The 18,655-nt window shown below is 41.1% G+C and overlaps 1 pseudogene; it reads left to right on the top strand.

The window, feature by feature from the left end:
• Positions 1–529: 529 nt before the first annotated feature.
• On the top strand, positions 530–17,938 carry LOC142844332 (nucleolin pseudogene; annotated as a pseudogene).
• The last annotated feature ends 717 nt before the right edge of the window (positions 17,939–18,655 follow it).

Below are 18,655 nucleotides of genomic sequence, written 5' to 3'. Positions count from 1 at the left end.
GCCCCAGTGAGTAGTTCAAGATCTCCAGGAATTTATACCATACTGAAAGGAAGCACGTCAGGCTCATTTTCTGAGCCAGGAGCATCCCTGGAGCCTGTTGGGCTGTGTTTCCTGTCCTTTTCTTCCTCTGCCTCATAGACATACTGTTGAGTCTTCTACAGACCACTGGTGCTGGAAACTTGTGTTCCCACTATGACATGCATGCAAGGCTCCCAGTGCCAGTATAAAGAGTCACCAGTCAAGTCAGAGCCCCATGTGGTCATTCTGTAAAATCCTGCTACCAAAGAAGCACTGTCACTGTCACTCGAAGCTGCCAACTTCCCCTTCACCTATCTGTTGTGGGAAACCAACTGTACCTGCTCTCTCTCCCTTCTCTCTCTCCCTCTCTCTCTCTCTCTCTCAGTGTAAAGGTATCTTTATACTGAAGCCAAAGCACCTTACCATCAGCTAAACAAGAATGTGGAACTCCCAAGCATCTATTTACTATGAAGTTCTGAGGGTAGAAAACAAAAGAGAGGGAGTTGGCACGATGGTTCAACAGGCAAAAGCATTTGCTACTAAGGCTAATGCCCCGGGGAGGTTCCTCAGAACTCACACAGAAGGAGATAACGGACTTCCCAAGTTGTCCTCTGGCCTCTACATATGGTCAGTGGCACCCACATTCCCTCAAACATGCATGCATACATGTAATTTTTAAATGAAACGGGGGAGAAGATTGATAAGCAGGAGAGACTTCTTCCTTCCTCTTTCTGGGGAGCCCCTACAGGTAGGGGACCTTTTTCCTGCAGCAGGTTGAGTTTTCAGCCTGTTGCCCTTACACGGTATAAACATGCTACCACCTTAACCTTCCAAAATTTCATGTGAAGTTACTAATATCTTTTATAACTATAAAATATATGCTTGTTATAGAAATTTAACATATGGGAAAATTTTTCAGTAGGCTTCTGTAACTCTGTAGACTTAGTCAGACAACGCAGCATGGTCTTGTGAAGAAGGGCTCTTCCACTGAAGTCATATTCAGAAGATTACCTTCAGACAGCAGTCAGCTGTGATTTGTTGGTGACTTTATGATCCTTCAGCCATGATTCCAGCATCCAAAAGTCTCTAAAAATCAGATTCTTTCTTGTAATCTGTTCAGCACCCAAACCTGAGCTGGGCTAGCATGTGGCTGCTGGCTGTTTGTGGCTTTTCTTTATCTCACTCAGGATGAGCATTCATATCTATAGAGATATGATGTATTAATTCCTGAGTACAGCACCAGTTTCTTCTAAGGTATTCAGTAATACTCATGTTACATTTCCAGAATTCAAATAAGTCTAAGCGCTGATAGCTGTGGGAAAGAAGATTGTGTCCCAGGCTTAGAGAGACGACCTCTTCCATGAGGAGGGCAGGCAAAGAACACTCGTTTTCAAGACTTTAGGCAAGGTGTTTTCTTTTAAGATAGAGAAAATTCACAGACTTTTAAACCATTAAAATGCAAGTTTTTTAATACCTAAAAAAATATGTATTACAGACAGTCTCTTCCCTGAATTCCCTTAACTCTGACAGATTTTAGGAACACGGTGGGACTCAGGGTAGGTCAATGATGGAGAGTTGAAAGTTGGGGGCTGAATGAAGGTTAAGGACATCACTTAATTTTTAAAAAAATTCAACTATCATTTTATATGGACACAAAATAGATATGAATATAGCTACAGCAACCAAATGGCTGTATCAAAATGTCAGGAGCCCCATGAGAGAAGGACAAAAATCTTTACAGCTACTAAAAAAGAGGAATTGTAGCTGCTTCTGGGAGGCCTAAGACCCCTGAGAGATAAATGGCACCCAGGAGTTCTGGCCAATGAAACATCAGAATTCCATAGGTCAGAAGTGAAACCCACAGGCTTGCTTTGTTTGCATGGCACAACACCAAACCCCACTGGTTTTGTCCTATTTTTTTCCAAGGTGACTAGCTTGCCGTTATTAAAACTTGAGTGTTTTCTCTTAAACATTTGACTTCTCTTGAAAAAAAATCTAAAAGCCTGACAATATTAGACTCACATCCATGCATGACCACATGTATAACTTGTAGGTCACACACATGTACCATTTTAACAAAAAAAAAAGCCTCTCTCTGAAGTCATTGGCCCATCCCTGTCTTCATGGGATGCCTGCATGGGTTCTGGTATGTGCAGATGCTATGTTCCACTAATGTCACACATGACTGTGGTCTAGCTGGGGCCAGACCTTGCTCTGGATGCAGCCAAAGACCTTGTCCCCAGGCACACAAGTGAGCAGAGATGATGAGAGAAATGGGCCAAAAATATTACAAAGGGAAGCCCTGTGCAGAACTGAGAAGCCAATGAAGATTCTTGCTGAAGTAGCGGGGTCTAGGAGCCATGGATGCAAGGACTTCAGCTGAAAAGAACAAGCTTACTTAATATTATGGGCTGCTTTCTACCTTAATATTATGGGCTGCTTTCTAACTGCAGGTGTTTTATGTATGTTGCCTAATTTGGTCTCTTTAACATCCCCAGGAGACACGTACAACTGTGTCCATTCTAGAAGTACAGAACCCAAACCTTGGGGACGTTAATAATTTACTCAAGCTTTTAACTGCTATGTAACTGTTAGGCTCATGATTTAAACGGGGTGTGCTTTTTAATGGTGTCCCTCCCCACCACTGTCCCACACAAGGGTTCACTTTTTATTGTACCAGTAGAACAAAAGCAAAAGTCTATCTGGGGCCCATCTGGAAAGGAACTGTTCAATTAATGAGGCTTTCTAACTACAGTCTCTAAAAAAATAATCTAAGAAAATGACAAGCTAGCTATACTTTTCGGTGCAGTTTAAAACGTTACTATGGAGACTTATTAGACACCTGAAGGATTCTGCATCCAAAGAAAAACGGATGAACTCTCTGGTGAAGAAGGGTTCCTGACTCACCAACACCACAATAGCCTTCTTTAACCATTCTGGGCCAAAGTTGCCATTTTGAGCTAAAAAAAAAAAAAAAAAAAAAAACCTGCTCGAGGGCCACTAGTTTCCATTTTCTCTATGAAACCCTAATTATTGATACCACAGATAGATGTTTTATAAAAGGACAGAATGTTCGTTTTTCAGGCAGTGTAAAAGTCTCTGGCATCCAAGCCCCCAGCATGTGATCTTGGAAAACTCAGTTATTAGTATAAGGATAGGAACATCATTTTGTTGTGTGATTCGATTTCACTTTAATTTAAATTTTGTCAAAGCTACAAGGGAGCGAAGAAGCAGTCTCGTGAAATAAGCGAGTCCGTCTCAGTTTTCTTTTTCATGTTTGCCGGGCAGGATTATCAGCAAATCTTATCAGTCAGGTGGTAAATTACCAAGAACTGCATCAAAAATGTGTATAGTCATTTTCATTTTTGAGAGATTCAAGACTATAAATAATTAAATGCATTAGACATTTGTTATTTATGAGCTGAAATGACCGTTTTAATTTGGTTCTTCATTTAGCTCAGCCTGACGTATTGTGACTCTGAAGGAAAACTCAGGAAATATCTAAAAATGGCATCTCTGGGAACCTGCAGTGACCAGAGGCGCAAATCAAAGCCTGGTTATTTTCACTTCCCTTCAAGGCCTGTCAAGACACAATCTCCTTGTGACCTTGCGCTGACCGGCTTCGGGAATTCTAATTGGCTGACAGAGCAGGCCCCCAAATCAGCTAGCTCCGCAGTCTAAGCGAGGGGGGGTCTTAGGAAGAGCTGCGAACATGCTGCAAATTAATTGATCAAACAGAACTCAGTCACGAGCTCGCATCTACAGAACGCTTTGGAGAAATTCCCAGAAACTCAAATCACCCTGTTTGGGTTTCCCAAAGATTCGCAAAGCCTCATGGGTTACAGAAAGGAAGAGGCAAGAAACAGACGCTGATGCCGGAGAAATGACTGGAAAGCAGGGGAAAATGTGAAAATCGCTAAGATTTACTATAGTCAGAAAGCTGAGGGATCCTTCTTTGGAAAAAGTGACTGCCTCTTAAGACAGTCCCACAAACGCAAAGGCTTCGGCCCTGGGCTCCTGGTTCAGGGAAAGTGCAGTTATCTGCAGTTTGGGCATTCTGAACTTCAGTGGATTCTAAGTTGCCTTTTTCCTTGAGATGAGGTAGATCCAATCGTCATGGTCCCTGAAAGGAAAAGTATGGGCTTGGGACTCCCAAGACCAAGTTCTCAGCACTCAGGAGGTTTATCTGCCCCAGAGGGACAGAGATCAGGGGAAAAGAGACAGGAGATAGTGGAGGAGGGAGAAGAGGAAGGGAGAGGGGGACATGGGGCAGGATCCAGAGGGACAAAAAACTGCCTCTGGACAGAGAGGAGACAGACTTGGCACATAGGAAAAGGGCGGTCATAGGTGGTTTTAAAACATAAAGCAAAGAAAACCAGCCTACAAACCACAATCCCAGAGAGTTTAGACAACAATGAGGACCCTAAGAGAGACATAGATCTAATCTACATGGGAAATAGAAAACGACAAGATCTCCTGAGTAAATTGGGAGCATGGGGACCTTGGGAGAGGGTTGAAGGGGGCAGGGGAGAAGAGGGGGAGGGAAGCAGAGAAAAATGTAGAGCTCAATAAAAATCAATGAAACAAAAAAAGTAAAGGGGGAATCCCGTATTAGGACTAGGTGTTGAATTTTCATCAGGCATGTTAATTAGACGAGCCAAAGGGGGCTTCTGATTGCTGACTTTAGCCAGACCTTGATAGTCAACTTCAGGAGGAGGAAGTGACCAAATAAAGGAATAGACCTTGGTGGCTAGCCATAGGAATGTAATTCAGTGGTTTTTCAGCAAGGCAGAGGGGATGGGCGATGAGCACAGACCTGCCAGAGCCATGCTCGACAGTCTCAGGCTACCTAGAGTCCCTCTCCCTCAGCCAGAGTTTCGGGAAGTGTCAATGGTCACATCACCTGAGCTTGGTCTACCAGGCTTTGATGTGGGAGTGTCATATATCAATCTGTTGATTTCATTGGTTAAGCAATAAAGAAACTGCTTGGCTGGCCCTTATGGGTTAAAACATAGGTAGGTGGAGTAAACAGAACAGAATTCTGGGAGAAAGAAGCTGAGTCAAGGAGTTGCCATGATTCTCCCACTCCAGGCAGATGCAGGTTAAGATCATTCCTGGTAAGCCAGCTCGTGGGCTACAGCAGATTATTAGAAATGGGCTAGTCCAGGTGCGAGAGTTAGCCTAGAAGAGGCTAGATAGAAATGGGCCAAGCAGTGTTTAAAAGAATACAGTTTCCGTGTAATTATTTCGGGTAAAGCTAGCCGTGCAGGCGGCCGGGTGCCGGGGACGCAGCCCCGCCGCTCCTAACACAACAAGGCTTCTCATTCTATTGGCCAGAGCCTCTGGTTTAACAAGGATTTCAGTAGTCCATGCCTAGATGTCTGCTGCTTGCTTTCAGTATAGATTTGCTTATTTGTACTGGCTAGATGTTAAACAATGTTTTCTTGTGAGTTTTTGTTTGCACTGGGACTCCTAAAGGGAGAGGACAGGGTGGAAGAGGACCTGTATAAACCTATGTGAATACTGGAGCCCTAGATTTGCTTAACATAATAGACATTCCAGGGTCATTTTTAGTCACATTCTTTTTGAGAAAGCAAAAGTTGATGTGTTTTTCCTGCATGCAAAATATATATCTAAGAGGACAGGGATATTTTGAAGGAGACGTGCTGCGCATAGGGGTGGGGAGATGGCTCAGTCAGCAGCGTGAGAACTTGAGTTTAGCTCCCAGAACCCGTGTAAATGAGCTGGGCACAGTGAGATAAGCTTATAAATCTAGCACTGGGGAAGCAGAGGCCAGCCAGCCTAAGGCTGCTTCAGAAACTGCAGGCTAGTGAAAGACCCTGCCTCAGAAAGAAAAAAATAAGTGAACAGTGCCAGAGGAACACCATCCAAGTTCAGTCTGTGGCCTCCATGCACACGCACACACACACGCGCACACACACACATGCACACACACAAACACACACACACGAAATGGTGTGCATAAAGTGGCTCCTACCCCTGCATTTTCCAACCTGTAGCTAGGGGCCTTGGTTCACCACCATTAGCTCTGGAACTGAGGGACTGCCAGGAAAATCAATGGTCATGAGGGCTGAATTTACATCTATTGAGCCTGGAGATGTCCCTCCATCCAATCTCGGACCCCAGATGGGTGTGCACGTCACCTTCTTGCTTTGTCTCATAAAACAAAAGCTTTCCTTGTCTGCCAGTGTCCCATGTCATCCTCAGCTCCCAAACCCTTGTCCTTGTGTCTACTCCTTCCTCAGGGATTTGGAATTTACATCACCTGACCAGTTATGCTGGTTTCTCACAGAGGAGATCCTATCCTTCAAACCTATTGCCAATCAGACAACCAGCGGCAGTGGGCACCAAGCTAGATGGTTCTGAAGCTCTCCAGATGTCCCCTTCAGTCCACCAGCCAGGGTGGCTGCCTCTGATCCCTGCTGAACCACTCGGAGTCTGTCCTGTCCTCATTGCTGCGTTCCTTTCCCTCCTAAATGGTCTTATCGCTGGGTCCCCAGCAACCAGAGTTGGCATTCCAATTCTGATAAATAGGTGTTTGCCTTTTCCCTCCGCAGCATCCAATGAGCCTGATTGACAGCTTTCCAGGGATTTCTGACTTCCCCGGCTTCTAATCCGGCTTCTCATCCAGCTCGCTATTCCCCTGCTCAAATTAGTCTAGGCAGGAAGTGATTCAGCTTGTAATATGAGGTTAATTACAGAAGCGATAACACTTCTAAACAAAAAATAAGCTTCTCGAGTTTAAAAACCTAAATTAAAATAAAACCAGAATGAAATTATTCTTAGCAGCAAATCAACACTGCGGCTCCCAACTCATCATTTTGACAGGACCGGCATCATAGATGTCCAAACAGCATAGTCACGCAGACAGAACACTGCCCTCAGAAGGCCTTGAATTTGTTGTCCCTGCACAGAAGTTCCTTATTCTGTCTTTGAAGTTGTGGCTTTATACAGAGAAGTCCAGTGGAAAATATACCTCGCACGTAGCAGAGGCAGTATGTCCCATGTGCGTGCCCCCGTTGTTCTTCCCCTCCCAGGTATCGCCTGATATAGGATTTCAGTGAATAGCGGAGAATCATCAAGATTCCACATGGTAACAAGACGAGCATTGCATTTCTGCCATTGCATGTGCGGGAGCCTGACATTTCCAAGAGGTCACACTCGGGCTTCAAACTAGAACTTTCTTCCCACAGAAAACAGTGCTGTTCTAAAAAGCTAAACGTCCAAGCCACTTGCATCATGTCATTGTGGTGCCTATATATGTTACTATAAGTTATTCCGGCCACTTCTCCTAGATCCAGTGATGCAGGGGGGGGAAGGAAGAGAGAAATATCAATGCCTCCTTGTCCTTCCATCCTTCCCTATCTTCAGTGAAGCTAAGGCAGGTTTTGGAATATCAAGAAATGAGTTCATGCTGTGCAGACCTCCCATTTTCTAGCAAGAATAAAATGCACATGCATACATGCTCTATGAAATATGAGTTATATAATATTGGTGATTCTGCATATGAACTGAATGCTATTATATTTGCACATGCATGCATGCTCTATGAAATATGAGTTGTATAATTCTGGTGATTCTGCATATGATCTGAATGCTATTACATTTGCATTCAAAGCTACCATGGCCCAATGCAAAGTTGGATGAATTTGTGTTATTTATAATTACAGTTTTTCTTTACTTAGAAACAATAATAAATAACAAATCAAAACTACCTGTAAAAGTTGTGAGAGAAAGCATAGAAGAAAAGAAAGTTATTTTAGTACTTTGAACAGCTTCTATTTTCCTTTTTTGGAGGAAATGACCTGCTAGTCTCATTTTGCACAGAGCTCCAGGAATTCTGTGTTTGGGAACAAGCCAGTTGAGCAAACAGGGAGTTTGAGCAGACCAGATGGAAAGGGTTCACTCCATGGACAGCCTACTTCCACAACCCTGTGTCTGTACCTCCCTTCTGGCCCCCAGTGCTGTGCCTTCATATCATCTGATGTATTAGATCTCCAAGTATACTCTTTTGCATAATCACAGTTACAATCAAATGAAAATTTGCTGAAAAGTTTGCACTTCTGTTATCATCATCCTCTCTACATTAAAAACTTGGCAATTGCCTCAAAAATGTTTCTTATAGCTACTGTGTGCTCTGGTGTAGGATTGATCTAGGATCATGTATTACATTCAATTTCTGTATCTCCTTGGTTTTTTTAATAAGAAAGAATTTATCATACTCTATTTCTTAAGGTTTTTCAAGACCACAAACCAGGTATTTTCTAGAATGCCCCTCAATTTGGCTTTATATGATATTTCAGGCAGACAATTTTGGTTAAACTATAATATCACTTGAGAAGGTTCTTGACGTCAAATTTCCTCATTATTGCATGTGGTATTAATCTTGATCACTTACTACGATATATATTGCCTTTTCCCACTAGGCTACTACTTTTGCCTTTGCAATTAATAAGCAATCTTAGGCCAATGCTTCACTGCCATTTCCTGAGCACTCACTAAGTCCCAGGCTGCATTAGTTACTGTATATGTTTTATTACACTGACCCTTCATAATAAACTGTGAGGTGTATTCCATTCTCCCCCTCCTCCCTCTCTCTTCTGTCAGGTTAGAAAAGGGAGGGCTGAGGTCACATAAATGGTTGTGTGTAACTCCAGAATCTATTCCTGTCTTCTTGTACCAAGGCCTCGGGAACAGTCAAATGCCTAGAGCTCTTGTTCTCAGGATCCGGGGACACAGCTGCTGTGGAGTGGAATGCAAGTATGAGCTTTAAGCCTATGCTCCTGAGTGGAAGAACCCATCTGAGCAGGGTGACCAAGGCACACACAGTTCCAGCTCCAACAGTATAGCATTCTGAGGAAGGGGAGGCTCCAGACACAGTGTGGATGCCAGGATGGGAAACGAGGGGAAGGGGTGGATGGCAAACCACAGTGGTCATTTGTGTCTGTGAAAATGCTTGGATGGCTCTCACTGGATATTGTTCAAGCCTATAGATGTTCAACGCTGGTAGCAAATGCCTCAGCCTGTGGGAAGCACTGATCAGGCCGGAGTCCTGTGTGTATTGGGCCTGGATTACGTGGGAGCTCTCTGCACTTACCACTCAATTTTGCTATAACGTCAAAGCTGCTTTTTAAAATGAAGTCTATTTGCAAAGGGATATATACCAATAGACGGGTTTTGACTTTCTGCAGTTACCACAAACCCATTGTTTTAAGGGATTGTATCATTTCCTTTCGGAAGGAAGACTTTGTATACACCAGTTCTATTAGAATCAGCGGCCATTCTAAAGCACTGGGAAGAAAAAGAAATAAAAGAAGTTCAAGAGATTAAATTTTATAGAGAAATATATACAGCGGGGATAGAGGGTGAACCATCTGGGGAAAGGCATAGCAAGAAAAAACAAATGCCCTTCGTATGCCCTTTTCTTCTGGCAAGACTTTGTATTTTCTCCCGCTGCCGGCAGAGAGGGAATGAGCTGCCCTTTGATTCCTGCCCTGAGGATGGTCTGGGATGGCTGCTGACACACTGCCTCTGAAAGCATAGGTCTCCCTCTGGCCCCATAAACTGCCAGCTAGGCCAAGGCCTGTTCTGAGGCCAGCTCCTTGCCCTTGTCTTCAGTCTCCAGGCTGACTGACTGACTGCCTAAAGATTCCATATGTTGTCAGGGATCAGACCATCTCCAGATAGTGACTTGCTGCAAACCAGGATGGAAAGCCAGGACCCTCAGCTGGGTGTGGGGTTGCCTGGCAGCATGAGCCATGCGGCCACAGGCAGGTGACATGTGAGGGCCTTGAGAAGCGCTGGTCCCCTTATAAAGACACAAGGATCAGTGAGGACAAACTGAAGAAGAAACAGGACGACTTCCTGTACGTATCAATTACAGTACTGCATGGAGACTAGAAGCTAGCACTATCAACAAGGAAAGAAAAGCCAAAATACCAGGTGCTGCAAGGAAGTGCTTGCGTAGTGCAGCCGACAGCTCCCGGATGTGTCTGCGTGACAGTTGCTGCTGAAGATAGCTAGTTCAGCAATTCCAGAAGCCTGACAGGCAAAGCAGAAGAAAGAACTAGTCTGGTGTGGTGGTCTGAATGATAAACGTCCCCCGCAGGGCTCATGTAGCTGAAAATTTGGTGCCCAGTCAGTGCTACTATCTAGGAAAGTTAGGACCCTTTAGGAGGTGGAACTTTGCTGAAGGAAGTACATCACTGGGAGCTGGCTTTGAGGATTTTAGCCTGGGCCTCCACTCTCACTTTCTCAGTTTCCCGTGTTTGGATTTAAGTGTAATTGGCCAGCTTTCTGCTCCTGACACTATGCTGTGCCTTTCCCACCAGATGAACTCCATCCCTCTGAACTGCAAGTTAAAACAAACACTTCCTTAAGGTGCTTTCGTCTGGCATTTTACCAGAACCTCAGAAAAATAGCTAATGCAATTAGGAATCTTTAGAAACGTTCTCACACTGTGAGTCACTAAGGTAAGTTGAAAGCTGAAGCAAAATAAGAGAAAGGAAAGAAGAAAGCGGAACAGGAAAATGGCTGGAGGCTGGGAACAACGGAGAAGGCACAGATGTGGACAATCAGCCTTCTTTAAGTCCATGACCAGGATTATTTAAAGAGCCAGACTGGCAGGGGAACATTAAAGTACAGTATATGACTATGTAAAAATGTCTAAATAAAATACTATTTTATTGAACTAATATATGCTAATAAAAAGACAGATGAGACAGAGGCTTAGCAAAGACTTATTATTCTTTTTGTAAAAACAGAAACATCTCTTTGTTAAAAAAATAATAATAATGAATACCTAAAATAGAAAACAGGAATACCTGAGAGTTATGCAAATAAATCCATGTTTTTACCAAAATTCATATCCTAGGAAGACACTTTGAATCAGAACTGCTTTCAGTATTCAGCAAGATGGAAGTATGGGAAGTTGGTCAGAGATAGTCTACAAGGAAACGTGGACAGGTTCTGAGCAGTTCTCCTGGGAAAGACTGCCCAGAGGTGTGACCAATGTTCACAGATTCCTGAAGGATGGCCTGCATCTGGAGTTTGACCACATGGAGGACTTCCTGGGAATGTGACAACATCTGGGGTTCCAGAAGAGAGAATGAAATCCAGGTCTCTCCTCTCCACATTTATTCATCTTTAATAGCCAGTGATCAGCTGGCTATTAAATCCCAGCACTTGGGAGGCAGAAGCAGGCTGATCTCTGTGAGTTCAAGGTCAGCCTGGTCTACAAGCAAGTCAGTGATGAATTTAGCAAGCTAATTCTGTGTTCTCATTCTCTGTCCGTCTCTCCCTCTCCCTCTCTCATTCTCTCCTCCTCCTCCTTCTTCTGTCAGACAACCAAAGAACATGGTGTCTTCAGCAATAAAGGTTTTTTTGTTGTTGTTGTTGTTTTGTTTTTTGTTTGTTTGATTGATTGATTGATTGATTTTCAAGACAGGGTTTCTCTGTGTGTAATCCTGGCTGTCCTGTAACTATCTCTTGTACACCAGGCTGGCCTTGAACTCACAGATTTCTACCTGCCTCTGCCTCCTGAGTGCTGGGATTAAAGGCGTGCGCCACCACCGCCCAGCCCTGTAATAGGATTTTACTTTCTAATTCAGGTGGGCAGTCAAGCGTAGTGACAATAGCCTGTACTGTTTAGGAAACCCAGGAGTCTACCTGACTCATTTTCCTTCTGATGGGTTGTACTAACAAGCACAAGCCAGCTTAATTTTTGAGGTTTGGCCTTCTGGGACATAGGACTCTATAGTATCAGATTGTCGTTATTTTCTCCTCTGTTTCTATTCTACCCTTATTCTTGCCTCACCTTTTGTCCACATTGTTCACCCTTCTATATACTCTCCTCTACTTCCCTATCAACCCAATAGCAATGACTAGCTTTACTCTGCTCTTTTCCTTTGTACTCATAACCTTTGCAGCTAATATCTCAGTGCATACTGTATTACCGATATTCCTTTACTTCCTAAAATGATAGGACTCTAAGGAGTGATTCGATGTTATTTGGCTACACTGCATGTTCATTAGTGAATCTATATCTTTATAGACTGATTCCTAGTCATTATTATACTTTAGTAGAGTCCTGGGACTAAACTTGACTCCCTAAACTCCAGCTTAGCAGATAAAAACGATTTCTCAACTCTACTAAAACCCACCCTCTCAAACATTGAGAACGATTTTTTTTTTAGTTTAACCAAGAAATAAATCTCACACATACAACACAAGAAACAAAGAAACTAAGGCAACACTACTACTCCAAAAATTATTAATTCCGCAGTAACAGACTCTGATGAGAACAAAATAGATAAAATCCCAAACAAAGAATTCAAAGGAGTAATTATAATTATATTCAAAGAACACAAAGAGGAAACAAACAAACTCCTAGGTGATTCTCCAAAATAAAAAAGCAGTTCACTGAAATAAGGGATGAGATAGATAGATAGATAGATAGATAGATAGATAGATAGATAGATAGATAAGTGAAAATGAATGAAGAGACAGAAATGTTAGGGAGAAATGAAGTACAAGAAATTAAAAACTCAATAAATCAGTTAAAGAGCTCTATTATAAACCCTACCAACACATTAAGGGGTGTGCAGGACATTATTGGAGCTTGAAGATAAGGTAGAGGAATTGGAATATTCACCAAAAGGTAAGTTAATAAGAAATGCCATCATTAGCATCAGCTGTTGATCTGGCAGAAACCCAGAGTAACCTGGGAAGATAAGACACATGTAAATAATTTCCTTAATCAGGAAATTGCTCTGTGAGCATCTCTGGAGGGCATTTTCTTAATTATTAATTGATGTAGAATATTCCACCCCACTGTGGACAGTGCCATTTCTAAGCAGATGGGCCTAGACTATATAAGAAAGCTAGATGATAAAGCCTATAAGTAGCATTCTTGTGGTTTCTACCATGGTTTCTTCTGTAGTTCATGCCTTGACATCTTTTATGGTGCACTTTCAACTTATAAGATGAAATAAACCTTTTCCTAAGTTGTTTTTGGTCATAATGTTAGATCATAGTAACAGAAAAGCAAACTAGAACAAGAAGCTAAAAATAAAATGTTCAACAATTAAGGAACACTATGAAAAGAGCAAGTCTATGAATAATAGATACAGAAGAAGGGGAAAATTTCATACTAAAAGCACACAAAACATTTTCAATAAAATAATAGCAGGAAATTGCTGACTTTTAGGGAAATAGATGTGTTCCCAAGCACAGCAGATATTTAAAATATCAAACATAAAGACACGAGAAAATATCCCATGTCTTGCTAAATTCAAAACACTTAAGTATACAGAAAAAGAAAAAATATATATTAAAAGAAGCAAGTTGCACATAAAGACAAGGTCATAAAATAACAGCAAACTTCACAACAGAAACTCTAACATTCAACTGGGCTTTGGAAAGGCATATGTGAAACTATGAAACACAGCAACTGGAAACCCAGACGTCTATACCTAGCAAATACTCAGGCTATGCACAATGAATTAATTTGTTATAATTGAAGGATAAAATACTTTCCATAAAAAAAAACAAATCCAAGGAATTCATGAGTCTTAACCCAATTCTATTGAAGATACTTAAAAAATCTTTAGGATTACAGAGAGAGACAGGCACATCCATGAGGTGCAGGAAGGAATAAGCCACATTAAAATGAGGAGATGGAAAACAGCAAATGCTCCAAAAATCACAAAATGATAGGAATTATTAAACACACTTTAATAATTACTCCGAATATCAATGCCCTAAATTCTATAAACAAATGACACAAACTAGAAGATTGGATATAAAAATAAGATCAATCTATTTGTTTCTTCCAAGAAAATGTACAGAGTCTACTTATTGGGAAAGAATAGAAAATGGTACTTAAAGCAAACAGAACTAGGATACAAGCAACTATCCCCATACTACTGTGTGACAAAATGGATTTCAAACCAAAATTAGGCAGAAGAAGTAGAGAAGCCTTCATACCTATTAAGCAAACAACACATCAAGAAGATAGTATCATTTTAAATACGCACACACTGGGTCTAAACTTCATAAAACAAACGGCACTGGATGTACTGACACAGATTAGTCTCAATACAATAATAATGCTTACTTCAATGTCACATTCTCATCAATAGACAGATCTCAACAATAAATAAACAGGCAAACAAAATAATGTCTTAGTTATATCAGGGCTGGAGAGATGGCTCAGCATAGAAAATCACTGGCTACTCTTGTAGTATGGTGGTTCACAATCACCTATAACTCCAGTTCCAGAAGATCTAAGACCCTCTTCTGATCACTGAGTGCACAAGGCATGCACATGTTAAGACACAAATAAATGCAAACAAAAAACACATGCACATAAAAATGAATCTAATCTTTAATAAATGCCAAACCATATGCACTACAGTGAAAGCCATCCAGATAGGGAAGTCTACAGCTGCAAGTTCCTTCATTGAAAATATCAGGGAGATCACAACAAACAACGATTTACTTACCTTAAGGCCTTGGGGAAAAGAAGAACAAGCCAAGCTCAAAATCAGTAAATGGAAAAAATAGTATAGAAACCAACAAAATGGAAATAAAACCTAATACGAAAGTCAATGAAACCCACATTTGTTCTTTGAAAAGTTTTATAAGTCTTTAGACAACTAACCAAAAGAATGAGTGGGCCCAAATTAAAAATTAAAGATATTATAATATACCAATGAAATTCAGAAAATTATTAGGACATACATTTAAAATTTATATTCCTCTAAAATAGAAAACATAAAAAGAAATAAATGAAGCTCTAGATGTGAATGATCCACCAAAATTAAACAAAGATGATGTAAACTATTTAAACAGATCTATAACAAGAAGTGGGTTTGTTTGTTTATCTGGCTGGCTGGTTGATTTTGGTTTTTTTCAAGACAAGGTTTCTTTGTGTAAATATGGCTGTCCTGGAACTCATTCTGTAAACCAAGCTGACCTTGAACTCAGAGATCCATGAGCCTCTGCCTCCCAAGCATGTGTGCCACCACTGATGGGTGGCAATCTTTTTAATTGTACTAGAAATTGATACGATGATTTAGTGAGTAAAGGTACTTGGCCCCAAACTTGATTACCTGAGTTTGATTCCCACACCTATATAGTGGAAAACAAAAACTGGCTTTCACAAATGATCCTCTCACCGCTACACATGCACACATACAAATAAATAAATGTAACAATATGTTTAATTCCACTAAAAAAAAAAGTCCAGGCCTAGGTATGGACATTGTTGAATCTACCAGATCTTAAAAGAAGAACCAGCACTAGTGGGTATCTAAATATTTCTTAAAATAAAAAAAAGACAGATTGCTACCAGAATCTTTCTATGAATACAGAATCAACATGATACCAAAACCAGATAAAAACACAACAACAAAAAGAAAAAATTATATCCCAATCTCCTTGATAAACCTAGATGCAAATGTTGATGATAAAATTAAGTAAATTAAGTTAATTTGAATTTGACAGACCAAATTCAATAGCACAGAGAAAATATAATTCACCGTGATCAATTTGGCTTCATCCCAAATACTTAGTGATGGTTCAGCATATGCAAAACAAGAAATCTGATACGTTAGGTAAATGGACTCATGGTCTAAAAATGTGATCATCTCAATAGCTGCATAAGAGGGTTTTGGTGAACTCTAACACCATGATAAGAGTCTTGAATAAAGGACACAGAAAAGCCATACCTCACCATAATAAAGGTTACATATGGGAGTCTTATGGTCAGCATCACAGATGAGAGAAAACTCAGCATTTCAATTAAAATCAGAAACAAGTGGTGTTCACTGTTTCCATTCTTGCTTAATATACTGCCTGAAGTCTAGCTAGAGCAAGAAGAAAAGAGAAGGAAACAAGGTACACAAATAGAATAGAAGTTAAAAGTTAAAAAAAAAAAAAGCCCACAGTGACTCCAAAAAAAAAATGGCTCCTCTCCCAAAGGAGGTGGAAGAAGATTGTGAGGATGAAAATATCAGAAGATGAAGAAGATGACAGTAGAGGAGAAGAAGGTTGTCACCCCTCAGAAAAATAGGCAAGAAGGCTATCACACCTCCATCAAAGAAGGTGGTTGTTTCACAAACAGAAAAGGTTGCAGTTCCCTCACCAGCTAAGAAAGCTGCTGTTACCCCAGGTAAAAATGCAGCAGCCACATCAACCAATAAGGCAGTTACATCAGCAAAGCAGGTGCAGCACCTGGTCAGAAGGCAGCCACACAAGCAAAAGTATTCTTAACCGGCCCTGGTAAGAAGGGAGCTGTCACTTCAGCCCAGGACACTAAGAATGGTAGGAATGCCAAGAAGGAAGAGAGTGATGAGGATGAAGACGATGATGATGAAGATGACAGTGATGAGGATGAAGATGATGAGGAAGAGGATGAATCTGAGCCACCAATAGTGAAAGGATTGAAACCATCAAAATAGCTGCTGCTGCTGCTGCTCCTGCCTCAGAGAATGAGAACGAGGAAGATGATGAGGAAGTTGACAATGAAGAAGATGACTCATGGAAATCACACCCACTAAAGGAAAGAAACTCCGCCAAAAGTTGTTCCTGTGAAGGCCAAGACTGTGGCTGAAGAGGATGATGATGGAGGAGGAGATGGATGAAGAGGAGGAAGAGAACGAAAAAGCAGAGGAAGAGCCTGTTAAAGCAGCACCTGGAAAACAGAAGAAGGAAATGACCAAACAGAAAGGAATCCCTGAAGACAAGAAACAGAAAGTGGTGGAAGGCTCAGAATCAACTACACCTTGCAACCTCTTCATTGGAAACCTTAACCCAAACAAGTCTGTCGCTGAATTAAAAGATGCCATCAGAGAACTTTTTACTAAAAATGATCTTGCTGTTGTGGATGTCACAACTGGTACAACTAGAAAATCCAGCTATGTGGACTTTGAGTCTGCTGAAGACCTAGAAAAGGCCTTGGAGCTCACTGGTTTAAAAGTGTTTGGCAATGACATTAAACTAGAAAAACCAAAGGAAGAGACAGTAAGAAAGTTCAAGCTGCAGGAACACTTTTAGCAAAAAAACTTTCATTCAACATCACTGAAGATGAATTAGAAGAAGTGTTTGAAGATGCCGTGGAGAACAGATTGGTTAGCCAGGATAGGAGGAGTAAAGGGATTGCTTATATTGAATTTAAGTCTGAAACTGATGCAGAAAAAAATCTTTGAAGAGAAGCAGGGGGCAGAAATTGATGGGCAATCTGTTTTACTTTACTACACTGGGGAGAAAGGACAACAAAGGCAAGAAAGAGCTGGAAAGAATAGCACTTGGGGTGCTGAATCAAAAACTTTGGTTTTAAGTAACCTTTCCTACAGTGCAACAGAAGAAACTCTTCAGAAATCATTTGAGAAAACAACTTTTATCAAAGTGCCCCAGAACCAACAAGGCAGATCTAAAGGGTATGCATTTATAGAATTTGCTTCATTTGAAGATGCTAAAGAAGCTTTAAGCTCCTGTAGTAAAATGGAAATTGGGAGCAGAACAATCAGGCTGGAGTTACAAGGACCCAGGGACTCACCTAATGCAAGAAGACAGCCATCCAAAACTCTGTTAAAGGTCTGTCTAAAGATACCACTGAAAAGACCTTAAAAGAATCATTTGTGGGCTCTGTTCGTGCAAGAGTAGTTACTGATTGGGAAACCGGTTCCTCTAAAAGGTTTGGTTTGTAGACTTCAATAGTGAGGAAGATACCAAAGCTACTAAGGAGGTCATGGAAGATGGAGAAACTGATGGGAACAAAGTTACCTTAAACTGAGCCAAACCTAAGAGTCAAGGTGGCTGTGGTGGCCAAGACAGTTGCAAAGGAGGAAGAGGTAGATTTGGTGGCAGAGTATGGAGAGGGGGCTTTGGAGGTTGAAGAGACTTCCAAAGTGGCAGACTTCAAGCCACAAGGAAAAAAGATGAAGTTTGACTAGATCCTTCCATCCCAATTTTTCCCGATTCATTTTAAAGAAAGGACTCTGGGATTTTACACTGTTACCTGTTAAATGACAGAGGCTTTTAAAAGGACAGTTCAAGAGGCTTTTGTTTATTTGTTTGGTTGGTTTTTGTGTTGGGGGTTGTAAAAGAATGTTTATCATGTTTTTTTTTTTTTGCTTCAATGACTTTAAGACAAATTAAAAGTCCTAAATTCTAAAATAAAAAGAAAGAAAAGAAATCAAACAACACAAATTGATTAATGAAATGAACAGAAGATTTCAAGAGATAGACTACAACTAGTCGATGAACTTTTGAAAAATCTTTCCACTTTAAGAGCCATCAGAGAATTTCGAATTAACACTTCCTTGATATCCATCTCTTCCTAGTCAGGATGTCAGTCATTTAGAAAACAAACAACAAATGTTGATTCGGATGTGACTAGTGAGAATGTGAACTAGCCCAGCTACTATGGAAGTCTAAAGACAGTACATCAAAAACCTAACATTTGGACTGTGGAGAAGCTTAGTGGTTCAAAATTTGCCCAAGTGTGAGAACTTGAGTTTGGATCCCCAGAATCCACATAAGAGCAAATGCAAGGGTGTTCCTCTGTAATCCCAACACTCCCAATGTGGGATGGGAGGTGGACACAGGATCT

This window comes from Microtus pennsylvanicus, chromosome 2, assembly GCF_037038515.1.
Source record: "Microtus pennsylvanicus isolate mMicPen1 chromosome 2, mMicPen1.hap1, whole genome shotgun sequence".
Lineage (NCBI taxonomy): Eukaryota > Metazoa > Chordata > Mammalia > Rodentia > Cricetidae > Microtus > Microtus pennsylvanicus.
This window is presented reverse-complemented; position numbering and strand designations above follow the sequence as displayed.